Below are 20,450 nucleotides of genomic sequence, written 5' to 3' on the forward strand. Positions count from 1 at the left end.
CCTAACCTCCTTTTCTTTTCTTGGGGATTACAGCAGCAAGACATAGACATCAGAAGGAGAACTTTTTAAACCTAAAGGAGCCAAGTTAATTTCAAAAGCTTTGCCCTCAAGAAAAGTATAAAAACCAACCCAAACTGCCAGCCTTGTTCAGCAATCCATAATACCAACACAATTACAGACCAACTGGATTTCAACAACTGCACAAAGAAAAACACTACTCCTTCTAATATACATATCTATTCATATGCTTTTGGCTCTTCCTAAGTGTTCTTGCTATTAAACCTCACACAACTAGCTCTACCTCAGCAATCCTTCCTCATCACCTGCCATACCCAGTTTACACCTTTCACACCTTTCACACCACATCAGTGGTCACCAGTGCTCCATTCTCTATCTAGCAGCCTTTGCCAAAAGCTGTTCCACTTGCAAATTGCCTGTCTCCCCCACCAAACAACATCTCTCTCACCTGATAAATCTGAGTCTAAGACCTAGTACATACGGCACAATGAATTTCTAGATTAATCAAGTATATCTGCGAACTTGCCAACAAGTGGACCCTTCTACTTTAATATGCTTTTACAATCCAACTCGATTTTCCAATTGGTTAAATGAATCAATCTTTTCTAAACTCTCTGAGGATACAGCCTGAGTCAATTCTTCCCTATGTGACCTCCAACTTTCCACCATATTGCTATCTGTAAGATTTTATCAACTGTCAAGCATTATAGACATGTCAGCTGTTGTCTCCCCATAGTCAATCTGATGCTTAGCTGTTCGGGCAAAGGACCCACAGGTGGCTTATTATTATTAAAGCACTATGTGAAAGAGGTGCTTATTTTGCTTCTGGAAGAAACAGGCAACATGTATTGAAATCATAAAAGTGTTTGAAAAGGCAAAACAATTTAAAAAGAGACAAAAAGGCGTATCGCACAGTGAAGGTTAAGAGTCCAGGGAGGCTGGGAACCTTACAAAGGTATCTCACCGACATGTCGCCAGTATCACTCCAAGTGCCTAAGGAGAAGGACAACCCGTGGGGAGAAACCATGACTTGACGTCGAGGTAGAATTCTGGGTCAGGTAGTGAGCTGAGTGGAATTAAGCACAAATTGATCATGCTAGCTAAAATGCAAAAGGAGACGGTGGTGAGGCACTGTCAGAGAAGTGAAAAGTGAGTTCAGTCCACAGTCAGCACCCCTGTGAACTTACAGACAACGTCCTTAAACCAGGGGTTCAAACTCTGCTGCATGTCAGAATCACCCGAAGCGCTTTTTTTAATCCCATTGCCAGGTCACATCCCATACTAACAAAATCAGAATGTATGGGGTGCGAGCCAGGCAGCCAGTTTTTAAAGACTCCCAGGTGATTCGTATCCAGGTTTTGGAACCACTGTCCTAGACACTGCTGGTGAAGGTTTTGCTCAATGAGGAAAGAGCACAAGAACTTACATTTAAGATGGTAATGGTGATGAGTCAAAGTAAACTTTGATACTTTTAGGTGGGAAATCATTACTTTGGTTCAAATAAGAAGACACAGTTTTTAGAAAATCTAGATGAACTTGCGGTCTTGGGAGTTAGACTAGGAAAGAGAAACTGGGCATGATGGTAGGTACAAGCCCCGTTAACAACACTAATGACTGGAATGTTGACCAGTGTGCTATCAAGGTATTTGGCTTTACCGAAAGCAACCTCGGTGCAAGGCCTAGGCGGGTCACCTGCTGGCTGTGGGGCTACAGGCAACTGCCCAACCAAATAACCCTAGTGTTCTATCTGAGCTGTTCTAGCCTGGCTGCTTATAAGCATAGCAAATGCAGGCTGCAGCCCCAGACATTCCGACTGGTCTGTAGAGGGACCCCAGGATCCATATATTTTAAAAGCCCCCTAGGTGGCTGTTATGTCATAGGAATGTGGAGAACCAACAGCAGAGAGATTATGAAAAAGCAGTCTGAGGCCATACAGCTTGGGCTCAAATCCCTGCTCCACCAGTTACTAGCTATGGCTCAGTTTCCTTATTTGTAAAAACGGAGTTAATGGATAACACATTTGTTGTGAGGCTTAACTGACAATCCATTTATCCACCTCACTGGATTACTGCATTTGGTGTAACACCTAGTACACAGCAAACACTCAATTCTGTACATATCACATATACACATGTACATGTGTATTTGTTACAGAGATTAAATGGCATGACATATATAAATTGCTTAGCACTGTCTCCACACAGAAACACTGAGCAGGTAACTAGCTGGGCTGGTGCAGATGACAGTGGTCACGGTTAAACTGGCACTGGCAGAGAGGAAGATTTCATCCTCTATTCATTATATGGCAGCCTTTGCTTCAGAAAACCACAACCATAAGACCTAAAAAATTATGGGGATGGGGAAGAATTCTTTTGCTCTCTTAATTGTTAGGAGGTCCCACCAACCATGGAGTGGTAGTTCTGCTTCAAAGTACTGATGGAAACGTGGGCTAATGGCAAAGAAGAGAAATGTGGAGACTTGGCCTTGCCCCACATGATGGTAAACAGCAGAACTCGACATTCAGGGGAAACTCATTACCCTCATTCCTAGGGGAACCCAGAGTCGAAATGTGTTTTGTCCCAGATCACACTGGTAGTGGCAGAACTGGAATCGGACTTCAGAGTAGAGCTCTCTAGTTTCCAGGTTCCTTCCATTGATCATCCCTGGCAAGGAGCATGTCTGAGCATGTATAGGAGATGTGGTACGAGCACTCAAAGCCAACGTGAGATGAGGAATGTGTTGCCCTGTTTTCCAACCGCTTCCTGCCTTACTCTGCCCAATTCCCTTCCCTGGTCCAAACTGCACACCCTGCAGGCCATTTCCTGCTGAGATGGAGCATATGGAACACCAGAGAGCAGCTGGGGTTTGCTTTGTGGCCAAATTGTTTTCTTGGGGATGTTCAGTCCCAATTTTATAACACATGACAACTGTAAAAAGGGTTTAATTTCCTAAATTTTCATTTACTTATAACTGCTCAGGGGTGTGCATATATTAAGGGATACTTGCATGTTTGTTATCCACCAACCTAGGACAGGAAATCCTGTCTTTCAGCTGCTGAGTCTCAGACCACTCCATCTGAATATTCTCGCTGACAAATGTGACCTTGTCTAGGTTTCGAAGAATTTAAACATTCCCTCAATGTCATTTCTACGTGACCTTAGCAACATGACCAAACTGCAAATTCAATACCATTTAGTAAAGGTACAACATCCACATCCTGTCACAATCCCCCCTCCAATTCCAGTCCAGTGACCCTGGGCTAGAACCTAATCCAAAAGATTACAAAGCAACATCCTGATGAGTTGTCATGGCAACCCCTAGATGTCAGATATCCCATGTCCCAGGGCTGTAAATTCTCATTTTTAGTCTACTCATATCCTACTATTTCATGTATAACAACCAACTAAAATGCAATTTGGTATGTCAGCTGCCAAGCATAATAAGAGATGTCATTTGCTGTTATAGCCAATAATAAAAGATTTCTAGTTGCTTCTGTTTTCAAAGATTGAGCAAATCACTGTGTATTCTAAGTCCATTGGGCTGCCTTAGAAGACAGGCTATTTAGCCAGGCTTCCTCTATTTTTACCTGATTAGTCAATATTTAAGAGAGTCTTGGAAATGAAAATAACTCTAGTGAAAGCTACACATTATTATTTTCTGAACAGGAGGAAACACACTTATCTTCAAACTTTCAATAGACACTGTATATTTGATCCAAAAGACAGACAGACAGACAGACAGACACACACACACACACACACACACACACACACACACACACCCCCTGTGATCCAAGCCTTTCAAGGACATAAAGATACAACAAGGGTGCCTTGCAGGACTTTCAATTCCTTATAACTGGAGAAAAAAGAAATACATATCATTAAAATCCAAGTAATTCAAACATCTTGTTTTAATCAACAGTTTTGTTATGGGCTGAATTGTGTTCCCCCCAAATTCATATGTTGAAATCCTAACCCTCAGTACTTCAAAATGTGCCTATATTTGGAAATATATCCTTTAAAGAGGCATTTAAGTTTAAAAGAGGTCACTAGGGTGGGCCCTAAACCACTATGATGGGTATTTTTTTTTTTTAATATTTATTCTTGAGGGAGAAAGAGAGAGAGAAAGAGAAAGAGCGCTCGAGAAGAGCGCTCGCCTGCATGAGCACGGGAGGGACAGAGAAAGAGGGAGACAGAGGATCTGAAGTGAGCTCTGGGCTGGACAGCAGAGAGCCCAGTGTGGGTCTCGAACACATGAAACACGAGATCATGACCTGAGCTGGAGTCAGATCTCAACCGACTGAGCCACCCAAGCTCCCCAAATATGCTGGGTATTCTTATAAGAAGAGTTCAGCACACAGACACACACAGAGGGAAGATCATGTGATCTTCAGCCACCAGTAAGCCAAGGAGAGAGGCCCTCAGAAGAAACCTTACTGACACCTTGATCAAGGACTTCTAGCCTCCAGAACTGATGGAAAAAATAAATTTTTGTTGTTTAAGCCACACAAGTCTGTGGTACTTTGTTATGGCAGCCCTTGCGAACGAATACTGGTTCCACCCTTTTCACATTCTACATCAGTTCACCAGGAATCACCTTCACCTTGAGCATAATCAAGTCAAATTTAACCTCTTCAGGTCTCTCTTCTTGTCTGCCTTCACCTTGTGGCCCAGGTGGGTTCCCTAAGCACACACAGAGGCAGGTTTAACTCTAAGACAGTCAGGAGCTCTGTTAGTAGGTTGATGCAGACCTCTCTTAAAATTCCCATTAGCTAAAAAAGCATTAATATCACCTCTGTAAATAGCAAAACTGATTGCTAGAGTTGTTTTTATTTCCCCCCTGCTTATCATTTATCAGAAATGCCGATGAGAAATGAGATGAACGTGCGCACTGAGAAGGAAAGAGAAATGAAGACACAGATAATACATAAACCAGATTATCACTCCTGAAATAATCTAGAGGTAGACATATGATAAATCACACAATGTGGGGTTTTTTAATCCTAAAAATAAGCAAATGCAGGAGGCTGCATGTCAAGAGCTATAAAGCAACACTAACCAACACCTGTGTAGAGTTGCAAATGATATTTCTGCTAAAATTCCAGGAGAACTTATCTCCTTTTGGGTTTTGAAAGTCAATTTCCACTATGCTTCTTTTTCCATCTTCACAATAGCTGCCAAAAGGTGTAAAGCCACACTTATGGCCTGTTTCTAGCAAGTCTAGAAATGGTCTTCTTGATATCTTTTATTAATTTCTAGCCTTTTCTCCCCCCACTTTTTGTTATCAGCCTAAATAGGGTGTATCTTTGGAATCAAATAATATTTCTTTGCCACAATGTGGGGTATTATTAAATACATAACCTTCATTAAGCCTCAAATATTTATGGCTGCTTTTCTTCCAGCGCATTTCTTTGATCTGTGAGATGGGAGATTTCACGCTTAAACAAAAATTTGTTTCAGTTCACGGAGAAGCTGAAACAACACCAATTTCTTGTTTTAATCACAATTTGAATTTAGAAGCTGAAATAGAGAAGAAAGCTATATACTAGGAAGCTGGACCATGATGAGCTGAGAAGCCACCTTTTGTGGGGGTGGGGGGAGAGACTTATACTCATGATACTGGCCAGTGCCCAGAAGACACAAAAATTCCCTGTGGTAAAATATTTCCTGGACTACCCCCCAATCCTTTTTTCCACATGAGTGTGTCACCGCAGCAGATACACAGACCTGGGTATAAGTCTTCAGGCTATTTGGATGGATCCTGCCTGCTTTCATCTGCCTGTGCACACAGGCTGCCTGCCCTACTCCACTCCCAGTAAAATCTACTTGACTATTTTTGGTGCTGGCCTGGAATTACATAGGTCTGGGTTTAAATTTTGTACCTTTTACTGGATGTGTGATCCTAAATAAGACATTAAGCTGAGTCTCAGGTGTCTCACCTGGAAGTTTGGGTGACAAAGAAAAGTACCTCTTGAGGTTTATGTGGGGATTAAATGTAGTAACACACATAAGGTCCTAAGTAAAATGTGTGGCATATCACAGTCGACACTCAATAAATATTAGCTGTCGTCATCGCCATCATCATCATCATCATCATCATCATCATCAGGCTAATGTGAGAAACCTCCCAGGATGATTTCATTTCTGTATGATCAGAGAGGGTGCTAGCCACAGCCCTGCAGGCCAGGTGGCGGGTACCACAGCTGAGCAGAGAGAGCGAACACTGGTCAATGGTCTGGTTTGGAATTATACCTCACTTCACACATAGCATTTACACGTTCAGAAACTGAGTATTTAAAGAACCAGATTTATTAATTTAAAAAAAGGGGCACCTGGGTGGCTCAGCTGATTGAGCGTCTGACTCTTGATAGTGGCTCAGGTCGTGATCTTGTGGTCGTGGGCCTGAGCCCTGCGTTGGGGCACCGTGCTGAGCACCAAGCCTGCTTGGGATTCATTCTCTCTCGCGCGCGCGTGCACGCAAAATAAGTAAGCTTAAAAAAAAAAAAAGCAGATTTAGAGTTTTCCTGTTAGTCTGAAGAGCCTGCCTTCTTCAGGCTTTTGCTGGTAGAGCGGCAGAATGAGAACCCTCTCTGGCTCCTTATGACCACTTTATCAGCGATGCCAGTGCCTCTGCACTAGGCTTTTCTGGGCTGTGTGGACTGGGGAGTTGATGAGGTAGTTACATTTCCTGGAAATACAGGCAGCAATTTCCTGTGGCTTCCTCTGTTTTTGATGTAGAGATGAACGCACGTAAAAAATAAACACATCAAGGATCAGAGAGCTTCAATCAGTGGTAGTGCACATGCTGAAAATACTGTCATTTCCTCATAAACAGATTCAGAAGTGCAAGGTATAGGCCCTCTCCCAAGACCACTCTCACTGCTAAGGAGCTACACAGCAGGACTGCAAGGCGACAGGGAGAACACAGCTAACCTTCCATGGCTGTACAGTATCTATGACCTGCTGCTGGAGGTGATGAACATTTCCATAAACTGAGACCCAAGTGAGCAAGAACCAAATTTTCCATGAAGGCCAATGTTTTGCATAAACCTTAGCCTGAAAAAGCTCTGGTCTAGTCACAGGGCTTCAGTAAAGATTTCTCTAGAATTTGGGGCCTGGTCAGAAAAAGCTCACCCTCTGAAGTGGAAAGTAGTAAAATTATTAGTGAATTTAACTGTTTACATAACTATCCCCCCCACCAAAAGAAACATTTAGAATTAACTAAAGCAATGCATACTACATTTGGGAAACAGCCAGGTTCATGGAACGTGACCACAGTGTGTCCTTAGAACCAAAATGAAGCAAAGAAAGAGACATCTTGGTCAATGACATCAAAACCGGGTAAAGAAGTGACAGAAGGATGTGCAGTCGCCAAAAGGTTCACGCAAATCAAAGTGGACACAGAGTGGTTAGGGAGGCAGGCAGCGTAGTTCCAAATTCCACCTGTGCCATTCACTAGCTGAGTGCCCTTGGACAAGTTAGCTAACCTCTCTAAACTTCCGCTTCCTCACGTGATTTCTGTTTGTCCATCACTGGCTCCACTTCCCATGTGAGGAGCTGCCACCCCACACCAACTGGGGCACCCATCACGGTAGCCAGTCACATGACACAAAGACAGCTCAGTTACAGGACACAGTTAAATCTCTTTTGCTCCAGTTAGTCTGTTGCTTGGACCCAAAAAAGTCTTGGTTAATACATCCTATTTGCAAGAGTTGCAATGAGAATTAAATTTTAAGTATCATAAAGCAAACACAAGAAATGCTGGTTGCCTGCCTAGAAAGGGGAGTCAGCCTAAGTGCTGGAGTCTGACCATACGAGTTCAAATTCCAGCTCGCTTCACAAGGTCCCTCCTGATGAACTGCTTAACATCTTTGTTCTCAGGTTTGTAGTCTGTAAAATGGGCTAATGATAGTACCTATATCATAGGGTTGTGAGGATCAAGTTTATGTAGAAAGCATTTAGAAAGCATTTAGAGCAGGTCCTGACACATGTAAACATTCAGTAAATGATAGTTATTATTATTACAAAGGTGGAGCTCTTCTGACAGCTGGTAAGGACTGTGTGAAAGTCACTGATCTAGAGAGGAATACCCTTCATTACGAAAAGAATCATTCTTCTAGATAATCCAGCTTGATAGAAAAATACCTTATGGAAAATTAGAAAGAATTCAATTACTCATATTAGAACTTAGCAAGCTATAATATTTGGCCCCCTGAGTGGACCTACTGACCAAGAGGATGTGGCCTGTGCAAATGAACCCATGTCAGTTGCCTGATTTCCTTCTTTCTCATTGTCACAGATTACAAGAACATCTCAGTTATGAATTAACCTGCCATAAATTTAATGATAAGTCAATTCTTACAAGTCACATCTCTCTAAATCAACTAATAAAACTGATCTTGGTCCCATGCTATCTCCCATGGCCATGTCCTTGTGAAGCCCACCCTGAACAACCAGCCAGCCTCACTCTTGTTTAAATCTGTATTAACTTCAGGTGGCTCAGTCGGTTGAGCTTCTGACTTCAGCTCCAGTCATGACCACACTGTTCATGGGTTCAAGCTCTACATTGGGCTTTGCGCTGACAGCGTGGAGCCTGCTTTGTATTCTCTGTCTCCCTCTCTCTCTGCCCCTCCTCTGCTCATGCTCCCTCTCTCTCTCTCAAAAATAAATAAACATTAAAAAAAAGTAAACCTGTATTAACTTCAACTCAAGCCTATTTTACATACTAATTAAATCCAGCTTCTCCTTCACCCATGCTTCCAATGTGATATAATCACTAACTCACTTACTCCCCCACTCATTCATATAATAAACTATTATTGAGCACCAACTATACCTCAGATGCTAGACTGGAAGCTGGATACATAAACACAAACAGTCCTCAGGATGCTTAGAGTCTAGGGGCCCCTGAGTGGCTCAGCTGGTTAAGCGTCTGATTCTTGGTTTTGGCTCAGATCATGATCTCATGGTTTGTGAGTTTGAGCTCCACGTCAGGCTCTGTGCTGATGGTGCAGAACCTGCCTGGGATTCTCCCTCTCCCTCCCTCTTTGCCCCTCCCCCACTTATGCTATCTCCATCTCTCTCAAAATAAATAAAATAAAGTAAAAAAAATAAAATAAAATAAAAAATGCTTAGAGTCTAGTGAGGAAGGTAAGTCAACTAAGTATCAGGACAGAGATGTACCTAAGGCATGAGGAGAGCTCAGGCCTGCAGGGTGAAACCCAAAAAAGAATTAATGCATTCATCACAAAGCATTTGAGAAACCAAAGGTTTGTCTAGAGTACAGAGGGAGTAAAGGGAGGAAGGAAGGAAACTGGAAAGATACGCAGGTCCTAGACCGCCTGGGATATTAGGTGCTTTGCAAAGGAATATGTTCTGCTAAGAAGAGAAGTCTTGGAAAGACTTCAAGCAAAGTCATGACAAGATTCAATTTTGCCTTTAGAAAGATCATTCTGATTGGCCAGATGAACAAGGAGACCATATGTGGAAACTGGGAGGCCAGTAAAGAGGTTATTGTGTTTATCTGGAAGAGAAATGGCAAAGCCTGAATACAGAAGGAACAAAGAAGGGAGCAAGAAAGGAAGATTCTGGGATTTCACAAAATGGAAGAAACTGTAGTCCATGAAGCTATTCTATTTTAGCTCCACTGGACAGAATGGTGGATTTACCACTGATCAGCTACTTCTTGAAGGAATGGAGACTACAGATTAAGTCTGCAGACTACATACATTTGCACTACGTCAGCGGCATTTGTGAAACTGCAAAACCATTCTCCATGACCCAGTGGTGCCAACGCCCTTATTCTAGGAGTCTAGGAGAACTTGAAAACACAGAAAAAGGGTGCTTTAGTTAAATATTCATTCCTGCTCCCCAAAAATTTAAAAGTTATTACGAGCAACGATGATTTAACAGGCTCAGAGACATCCCGGCTTCTCTGTCATCCTTGTGGGCTAATTGAAATTCCCCCATTGTCAGACCAAGTGTAATTTTATTTCCTTAGTACCTACTTCCTGCCACTTTACCTTCCAAAATGTTTTCCCTTTGAATTTACCTAGATAAATGCCATGAGCCCTGCCTTAACATTAATACTCTCAGTGAGCATTCATTTTACATCACAAGAAGAATATCTGACCATATCTGTTTATTTTGTGATGGTACAGGCCTTGAGAGAGGTGGGGAAATTCTCAAAACAAACCAACTGTTTCTCTTATATTAAATACAAAATGCAATGGAATCCCCTTCTGTATCACTGGTTACACAGTAGTCAGCTTTTCTGAATGAACCTCTTGGGAAATACTGAGATCTCTACATAAATAAGTTATGATTTCCATTGTACATACCACATACAACCTTTGACAAGAAAGAAGAGTCACAAAGGGCGTTTATTAAATCCAGGTCAGAACTCCACCAGGGCAGACTCATGGCCTGGTGAATATCAAAGATAATGGTGGAAAAGGGACAAAGGAGAACATCAAACATTCCATGCAGGGTCTTGTAGGGACAGTCAAATGAATTTGAATTTTAAAGGGACACTGGTCATTCTAGAAATCAACATGTGCTGAATCCCACTATGCCAGATATAAATAGCAGAAAACATTTAGGAAGCAAGATCAATCCCTTTCTTAGAAATCAGAACTTACCTGGTTCCATTATTAGCTTAAGCTAAATTTATAAAATAATGGACTTGTCTCTTAGCTAAATATTTTCATGCATAATTTTGAAGCTATATTCTGTATGAATCTAAGGGAAATTTACAACAGTCTGAAATCCCCATTGAAAAAATATACATTCTCTGTATCTATCTGCCTATCTATCTACCTATCTATGCCATCTATGTCTCTGATGAAAAAGTATATTTAGTGAACTCCCTGAAACTCTCAGAGAAAAATTATAGGAAGACACACACTGGCTAGACATATTTCAATAATGGTTACCATAGAAACAAATTGGTAGGTTTCTTTTTTGGAGTTGTGCCTTTGGATAAAATATTAAATTTTGTAGAGTAACTTGCATATACCTACAACAGCACAACTGCTGATGTCCACCTAATATTATATTAAAAAAAATTAAACTAGTTCTACTTTTAGACTAATGTCTATAAAGAAAAAATTCATTCTTAATAAGTTGATTTTTCAAAGTCTTTCTCTGCCTCTCCTCTCCACTGTTTCATACTGGGAAAAAGCTACAGTGACGGTGGTAAAGGCATAAAGACAGGAATCTAAGGAAACCAGGTTGGTCTTCCTTGTGAGAGGCTCATGATAGCTTTCAAACCATTGGTGCTAATGTTCTCTAGGCCAACTAACTAGACAACAACTCTGGTAAATTGCTTTTAATTAAATGGATCTTTGTATCTCATTTTTTTATGATAAGATGGCTCTTTCCCATCATGTGAGAAATGATATGTTTCCTCCCTGAGGAAGTAAGAGTTGTAATACTGCCATATGTAGAGCTCGCCAGGTGTCTCCTTTTTATTTATACTTAATAATGTACTTGCTGGGAGCCTTAGAACCCTATAAAGCACATACTGCACTTCCTATTTTAAAAATTAAGAAAATATATACATTGTAATATAAAGATCAGAATTGCAAAGTGTAACCACCACTTACTCAAATACTATCTTTAAAGCATAAGAAACAGCAGGTTAGTTGCTGCACTAAATTGTTTTGACTGAAAGCCATGGGGTGTTTGCTGATCAATGCGGTAATGATACTTGGATTATAATCAATAGATAACCCAATATGTATGGGACGTGCCAGGAACAAAGCTAACAATTGCTTAATCTGGGATCTAAGATGTCCATGAGTTACAAACCCAGTAATCTTTAAAATAAGGGTTGGTGGATTCAGTTTTCTGTTAGCAGGGACTATCCTGGCATTAAATCAAGAAGCTCAATCCCTTTAAAACAATGAATTCAGCAACAATCCTGGCTTCTAGACATAAGAAGTAAATCACATTAACATCTGAGAAGAGGCTATGAACTTTTTGTTTTGAAGGTCAACTAGGAAGGAAACAAGAGAAAGATCAACTGAAAATGTCATGAGTGAACCTGAGCCAGGTGTTGGCACTAGAATCACAGCAAGGTCCCGATGAGACATTAAAGGGACATAACGACTCTATATAATGATTTATAGTTCTCTTCTTGATTTAAAAACTACATATATGTATGGATGTACATATTTCAAAATCTGCAGATAAGCATATGTTTCTATCACTTTATATTACTAAGACATAAATCTTCCTATATGACTAAGAGATGGACCTTATCTTTATATGACTGAGAGATGATGGTTATCTGTGGTAGGATCAAATGACATGTTTGTTCCTACACACACACACACAAACACATATACACACATACACATATATCTGACAGTTAAAAATTAAAAAAAAAAACAAAAAACCATCATTATTCAAGAAGTGGGATGACTAGAAAAACAAATACGTGAATCAGCCCCAGAGCAAACTTTTACTACTATTTCAGATTTGCTAAGTAAAATAAAGACATAAAAATTAATCTTACAAGTCACAGTATTCCTAACCTTAAAAAGTTCTACTTGGGGGCACCTGGATGGCTCAGTCGGTTGAGCGTCCGACTTTGGCTCAGGTCATGATCTCACGGTCTGTGAGTTCAAGCCCCACGTCGGGCTCTGTGCTGACAGCTCAGAGCCTGGAGCCTGCTTCGGATTCTGTGTCTCCCTCTCTCTCTGCCCCTCCCCCGCTCATGCTCTGTCTCTGTCTCTCTCTCTGTCAAAAATAAATAAACATTAAAAAAAAAAGTTCTATTTGTACTAGTTATACCCTAGGCCAAAAAGAAGTTTATTCAAAATATTTTGGAGTAAATGAAAAATATTATGCTTTTTAATACTATGATTTTTATCAAATATTAAAAAGTTTAAAACACACTAATCCTTTCAAAGTTTATTTTGCCTTCATCAAAAATGTAGATTATAAAATAATTCTCTGATCAATGAGTGTTTTATCCTTCAAGGAGGCAAACTAACTGAATCCAAAAATTTTAATTTAAATGATATGAATTTTAAATATAATTTATGTAACAATGAATTTTTCAAACATTCGGAAAATATTTTGTTCTGGTCTAGGATTAAATCCATAATATTTAGTTAGAATTTTTTAAATACTCTGCCTCTGTCTGCCTTACAAATTCTTATATTAAAAAAAAAGAACACACACACACTAAAGAAAAAGAACACAAGAAAAAGTAATTGTTCCCCACTGCCCACTATAATAGAACCTTACAAAAATCACAAATTAAGTGGATATGTAGTACGAAAGTCTTACATATTCACCACAAAATAAGAAAGCAAATTGACTTTCAAAACCATGGTCTATACAAAATCAACTCTTAATCGTCAGCATGCAGATTACCTGCTATGTGAATTAGTTGGAGTGAGCACTGACTACCACATCAGCTTTACCCTGCCAGGAACTAAGTCCCTATCTTTGGCATCACAAACATTTGCAGGCTACAGAAGACAACCAAATGTTAGTACTGCCTCCAGTCAAACATAATTAAGAAGCTAAATCTGCTAACTCCCACTACAATCATATAATGTTATTTCCAAAGGCAAATAGACATTACATTTGAGATATATATATATATATTATATATATATAAAATATATATAATATATATATAAAATATATATATAATATATATATAAAAGATATATATATAATATATATAAAATATAAAATAATAATAAATTATATTAAATATATTACATATATTTATAAATATAAATAAATTATATTAAATATATTATATATTATATATTTATATATTTATATATATTTATAATATATATTATAAATAAAAGTGGTAATAATGGATCACTTAAAACTGGATTAAAAGTGCTGAGATGACACTTCTCAATGGCAGCTACTGGTCTGTGCGGTGGTTTTACTGACCACAGTTAAAACCAACCAAGTCCTCCTGTTCAATCACTTAAAAGGCACCCTGACTGGGACCCACCTCTCCAAATGGCTCCCTATCCCACCTATCCCACAGCTGGTTGCGGGGACAGGTTAGGACAGAGACTCATACACATTCAAGTTCACCTAGTGATCAATTGCAGTCAGACTGTGTGGCTATGGATCTTCTCTCCTCTTGTGATCTCCTTTCTTCATCTGCAAAATGGGAATTGCTGTGAGGTTTAAAAGATATACAGAAATGAAGCATTTAGCACAATGCTAAAAGCACACTGGTTACCAGCCGCACCTTCACCCTCAGTTCCTGTCTGCTGTCAAAAGCCAGGTGGGACCCAGCTAAAGCTAAAGCTAGGGTGAAAGGAAAAGGGAATATGATGTGGGCAGGAAGAAGAGAACTTGTCACTCACAGGGTGGGCAGTTCTGCTGTCTACCTGCCCCTCACGGCTGGAAATGTTCGTGTGCCACAGAGATTGCCAAACTCACTGTTTATTTGTTTAACCACCCATTACTAGCTACAGGTTGATGAGATAAAATGTAAGATAAATGAAAAAAAATTTAAAAACAACTAGAGATACAAGGGAGGGGAAGATTATTTAACCAAAGTTATACACAGGGGTTTTTTTGTTTTGTGTTTTGTTTTTGGTGGGTTTTTTGTTTGTTTTTGTTTTTTTGCTTTTGGATATGATTCTGTTGTATCTAACTACAAACTATTTTTAAACTTTATTTGGTAGTTTTATGAGTAGACTTTGTTTTTTTAGAGAAGTTTTACCTTCATAGAAAGATTGAGCAGAAAGGTACCCCTCTTGTAAGTTTCTCCTGTTATTAACATTGCATTAGTATGGTACTTTTGTTATAATTAATGAATCAATATTGACAAATTATTACTAACTAAAATGCACAGTTTACATTAGGGTTAACTCTTTGTATTACACAGTTCCACAGGCTGACAAATGCATACTGCCATCTATCCACCATTATATTATTATACTATTATATTATTATTATAATATTATACAGAATGGTGTCACTGCCCTAAAAATCCACTGTGTTCCACCTATCACCGTGCCCAAGACAACTGCTGTTCTTTTTATTTTCTTTATAGTTTTGCCTTTCCTGTAGTTGGAATCATACAGTATATATAGCCTTTTGGGGCTAGCTTCTTTCATTAACAATATGCATTTTAAGGTTCCTCCATGTCTTGATAGCTCATTGAATAATATTCCATTGTCTGGATGTGCCATAACTTAATCCATTCATCTACTGAAGGACACCTCTTAGTGTCCTTCCAGTTTTTGGCAATTATGAATAAAGTTGCTATAAACATTCATGTGCAGGTTTTTGTGTGGATGTAAGTTTTCCACTCATTTGGGGAAATATCTAGAAATGCAATTGTTGGACTGTATGGTAAGTCTATGTAAGAAACTGCCAAACTATTGTCTATAACATTTAAGTATCCATCTACCAAAGTGTATCTTATTCTATCTATATAATGTGACTAGGAAACACTCCTAGTTTCTTTTGTTTTATTTTGTTTTGTTTGTTGGGGTTGGGGTACTGTTTCAGTAATAAATGTCCTAGAACAGTGACCTAAGTGAAGAACAGTTAATTTTCAATTAATTTAATGATCAAACTTATAAGTAATTTGACTGAAAAGTTGGGGAGTTCCAGCCAGTGATTTTGGGCAAATTACTTGACTTCTGCAGCCTCAAAAAATGTAAGTAGTCATGAAGATTGTCCTTAAAATTCCTTATTAGTTATTAAATTTTATGCAATTCTTAAGAAGGCAATTACTATTTTTGTGAGGTCAATAATTCCATTTGACTTTTAAACTAATTTGTGTTGGTGTAATTTTCAATGAAACCTTAACAAACTGTAGTTTAGACTTTGGAGAAAATGTTTTTTATTTAAAAAAAATTTTTTTTTAACATTTATTTATTTTTGAGACAGAGAGAGACAGAGCATGAGCAGGGGAGGGTCAGAGAGAGAGGGAGACACAGAATCTGAAACGGGCTCCAGGCTCTGAGCTGTCAGCACAGAGCCCAATGCGGGGCTCGAACTCATGGACCATGAGATCATGACCTGAGCCGAAGTCAGCCGCTTAACCGACTGAACCACCCAGGCGCCCCAGAAAATGTTTAATGATCAAAATGGCAGAAACCACTTGGACGGTTGAGCTGTTGTTTTTGTTTCTGTTTTGGTTCTAGATCATACAAATTTTGTCCCAGTAACAGAAGAAAACTGTATCTTTCCACTGGAGACATTTTCTGACTAGTATTATGGTCTGTACATGATGATCATCCCTTATTTCTACACCTACCCTAGTATTATACAGTAATTACTGCGTCCTCTTGCCCACAATTTTTTTAAAGTTTTTAAATTTATTTTTGACACACAGAGAGAGAACAGAGAGGGGCAGAGGGAAGGGGGAGAGAGAGAATCCCAAGCAGGCTCTGTGCTGTCAGCACATAAACCCATAATATCATAACCTGAGCCGAAGTCCAGAGTTGGATGCTCAATGGACTGAGCCACCCAGACACCCCTTAGTTTTCTTTGTCATTAACAGATTTACAACTGAAACAGTACCCCACCCCCAACAAACAAAACAGACAAACAAAAAAACACCTCTAGAAATCATTTACCTATAATGTAGTAAAATGTCACTGAATTGAAATAACTGAAGAACTCAATCAGTTATAGGACATTTAAAAAGAAATACCATTTTATTACTTTCATGTAACTATAGTAACAGTTAACATTTTCTAAATACTTACTATGCACCAGATGCTATTCTAAGATCTTCACATATAACTTTTCTATTAGCTTACAACATAACCCCATAAGGTAATTAATATTATTGCTTCCATTTTCCAGAATCAGAAACTCACAGTCTAAAAAGTCAAGCAGTGGTACTGCTGTGATTTCTCCCATATTCCTCTCAGGAACTGTAGCCCTGACCCTGAGCCCCTGGATAATGGCTGGTCCAAAATTCTTGTGGATAGATGCTGCTGCCTACTTGGACAGACCAGTATATGGCTTCTGGGGTCTCCATGTGTTTATACTGTCACCCCTCCCCCCCCACACACACATACACATGCACACACATACACACGCACACACATACACACATAAAAACATGTCCATGTATGTGCTCTAGCTTGTGCCTCACAAATGCTGCCTGTGCTATAGGGACCACTGTCTGGTACATCCCATGCTCACCTGCTGCATTTGACTCCTCCACAGAAGCTATTCCTATCTCCTCTGAGCCCTCATCTACTCTCATAGGTCTTTCCAGCTCCAGGTAATCTTCCTTAATCTGCTGAAATTAAACAAGCAACACCATGAAGGATAAAACAATGCTTAATAGAGTAGCCTCCAGGGGTATGTTCCAAGACCCCCGGTGAATGCCTAAAACCACGGATAGTACTGAATACTATGTCTTTTCCTATACATAAGATACCAATGAAAAAGTCTGATATAGAAACTAGGCATAGTAAGAGATTAACAACAAGAACTAAAAATAGAATAATTACAACTATATACTGTAATAAAAGTTATGTGAATGTGGTCTCTCTCTACCTCTCTCAAAATATCCTATTGTGCTGTACTCATCCTTGTGAGGATGTGAGATGACAAAATGCCTACGTGAGCAGATGAAGTAAGGTGAATGACATAAGCACTGTGACGTAGTGTCAGGCTCCTACTGACCTTCTGATGATAGAGTATGTCTGGAGGATCATCTACTTCCGGGTACCTGAAACTGTGGAAAGGAAAACCATGGATAAGGGGGGACTACTGTATAAATTTTGCTTTAACAGTGAATTTCAATGATTTTTTAATAAACTGCCAAAAACAATTGCTTAAGCTATGCAAACTTCTCCTTAAAATATAATTCATTTTTATTTTTACTTTTTTTTGAAGTTTATTTATTTTGAGAGAGAGAGGGAGGGAGAGGGGCAGAGAGAGAAGGAGAGAAAATTCCAAGCAGGCTCCACATTCACAGTGTGAAGCCTTATGCAGGACGCGAACTCACAAACCGTGAGACCACAACCTGAGCCGAAATCAAGAGTCGGACACCCAACCAACTGAGCCACCCAGGCACCCCAAATAGAATTCATTTTTAAAGATAAGTGGACATTTCTGAACTGGATGGAAGTAATTTGTTCTCTTAAGTTAGGAAAGTATATCTTCATATCTTCATTTACTTCATTCGCTTGTTTAATTAACTCCATTCCTACACAGATGAACTTCAGACCTAGCTATGAGGTGACTAGAAATAATCCGAATTTGAAATAAATTTTAAAAATCTTTAGTATTTGTATTAAAAAAAATTTTTTTTAGGGGCGCCTGGCTAGCTTCAGTCAGTAAAGCATGCAACTCTTGATCTTGGCGTCGTAAGTTCAAGCCCTATGTTGAGTGTAGAGCTTAAAAAAATTTTTTTAGGGGGCACCTGGGTGTCTCAGTCGGTTAAGCGTCTGACTTTGGCTCAGGTAATGATCTGATTTCATGGTTTGTGGGTTTGAGCCCCGCGTCGGGCTGTGTGCCGACTGCTCAGAGCCTGGAGCCTGCTTCAGATTCTGTGTCTCCCTCTCTCTCTCTGACCCTCACCCACTCACACTCTGTCTGTCTGTCTGTCTGTCTCTCTGTCTCTCTCTCTCAAAAATAAATAAACATTAAAAAAATTAAAAAATAATTTTTTTAGGAGGTGGAAATAGAATTGAGAAAAATCTCTGAAGTCTTGCTCTCCAGGAATCTGTTGCAAGGGCCTCCAGGCCCAGATTCTCATTCCATGACAGGAAGCTGGCAGTGACAGAATAACGAGGCACAAAGAGGTGGAACAGATGACAGCTAAAGAAGCCATCAAGGGAAGAGAAGTGGGAAGGAAGTGACAGAAGTTAAATTGGAGTGATAAATTGGTAGGTTGAGTCTGTGTGGTTATTGTTGGAGCAGAACGAACAGAGGATCCTTTACTCAATCTAGAATGGTGAGCACCAGGAGCCACTAAGTTATAATTAATCTTAAATGTACATAAATTCTGGGTTTCAGTTTTATTGTTTTTCTCTGCCTCTACCAAGTGCTCTTATCCTTTAAACAATCTTCACAGAATAGGTATAAAACAGAGTGAATTGCTGTACTTCTATATGTATAATGTGTCAATGGAGATGATCAATTTCTAAGTTATTATGACATATCCACTCTAAATACCGCCACAGTTTTACTATTAATGTCATCCACTGAAACAATTTCTTCCAAGTATTCCAAAAACCATAGGTTCACCCTTCAATTTCTGCTCAGAATTCTTTAGGACAGGCTTCAACAAGTTTTCATACAAAAGAAAAAATCAGTTATGTTAGTGTCAAGGTTCCTCTGCCTCCCCCCACCCCTCCCTACTGGCTGATGCAGCACAGTATATTAACTAACATGTTCACCTGAAACAAAATAACACACATTCTCTTAAAAAATACAGATTGAAAAAGAATCATTGACTTAGTTTACTATTTTCAGGGTTACCCTGCAAGTCAAGAAAAATGGGTCCTTATTAAAATTCACATTTGTAAAAGATGAACTCGGTGATATAAATGGATTTACTGAAGGATTATTTTAAGTAAAAGATGATCAAGTATATCACAATTTGTAACACATGGTTTATAAAATCATATTTCATAACTAACTTTCTAGGAACACAGAAACTCCATAAAGCAGGCTACTTCTGCTTGAACACCAATGTGGTAGTTAAAAAGAATTTGATCAAGAAAATGAAATTTTACCCTGAAATTATTAGGTATAGCATGTAGAAGTATTCAAAAGAAAGCTAACCTTAAAAGTCTATAAAAGCTTCCTTTAAATATACATAAAAGGCATATTTGTCAGTTTAGGATACCTATTAAGAGTCAAGCTTTTGATATTACAAGTGTGAAAAGGTTTCAAATGTCAGGTTACTATAAAATTGTTTTTACTATTTTTCCTTTTTGATAAAGATGAAATGAAAGACCATGAATAAATTATTGACCTGTGTTCTATTATAACAAGAACGTGGATATCGTTTAAAAGTATGTAACTTTTAATTCTCATTTGAAGAGGGCTATTACAGTGCATCAGACATGCAATGTATTTAGGCAAGTACTAATTCATTAAGGGCTACTGGACAACAATATTAGAATCACTGCATTAAGGTAATTAAAATCATCCTTTTCTGAACTTCAAGAAAAGTTTCATTCCTCTAAAGTATAGCCTCCACCTACTTTTTCAGTCTGATATCTCTCTATTCACCATCACCTACCTTATCCTTCAGTCAAAGGGGTCTAACTGGGTATTACAAAAAGTAGACAAAGCAGCCATGATCCTGATGGGGCTTATTGTCGAAAGGGACAGAAAACCATTAAATAAACAAACCCAACGATAAGTATGTAACTAAAATTCTAATAAGGGCTAGAAGAGTAAGGAGAAGGGAAAATATGAACTAGGGGTTGCTCATTAAGGGTGGAG

The 20,450-nt window shown here is 39.0% G+C and overlaps 1 protein-coding gene across 4 annotated transcripts in view; it reads right to left on the bottom strand.

The window, feature by feature from the left end:
• The window catches only part of BACH2 (BACH transcriptional regulator 2), a 354,491-nt gene that overhangs the window by 284,044 nt on the left and 49,997 nt on the right, over positions 1–20,450 (bottom strand). The window contains exon 2 of one of the 4 annotated variants that reach the window (XM_060616184.3): positions 17,673–17,724. The exons of the other annotated variants lie outside the window; for them this stretch is intronic. The gene's annotated coding sequence lies outside the window, so the exon portion shown is untranslated. The remainder of the gene's footprint in view (positions 1–17,672; positions 17,725–20,450) is intronic. 4 annotated transcript variants of the gene reach the window in all.

This window comes from Panthera onca, chromosome B2, assembly GCF_046562875.1.
Source record: "Panthera onca isolate mPanOnc1 chromosome B2, mPanOnc1 haplotype 2, whole genome shotgun sequence".
NCBI classification, from domain to species: Eukaryota; Metazoa; Chordata; class Mammalia; order Carnivora; family Felidae; genus Panthera; species Panthera onca.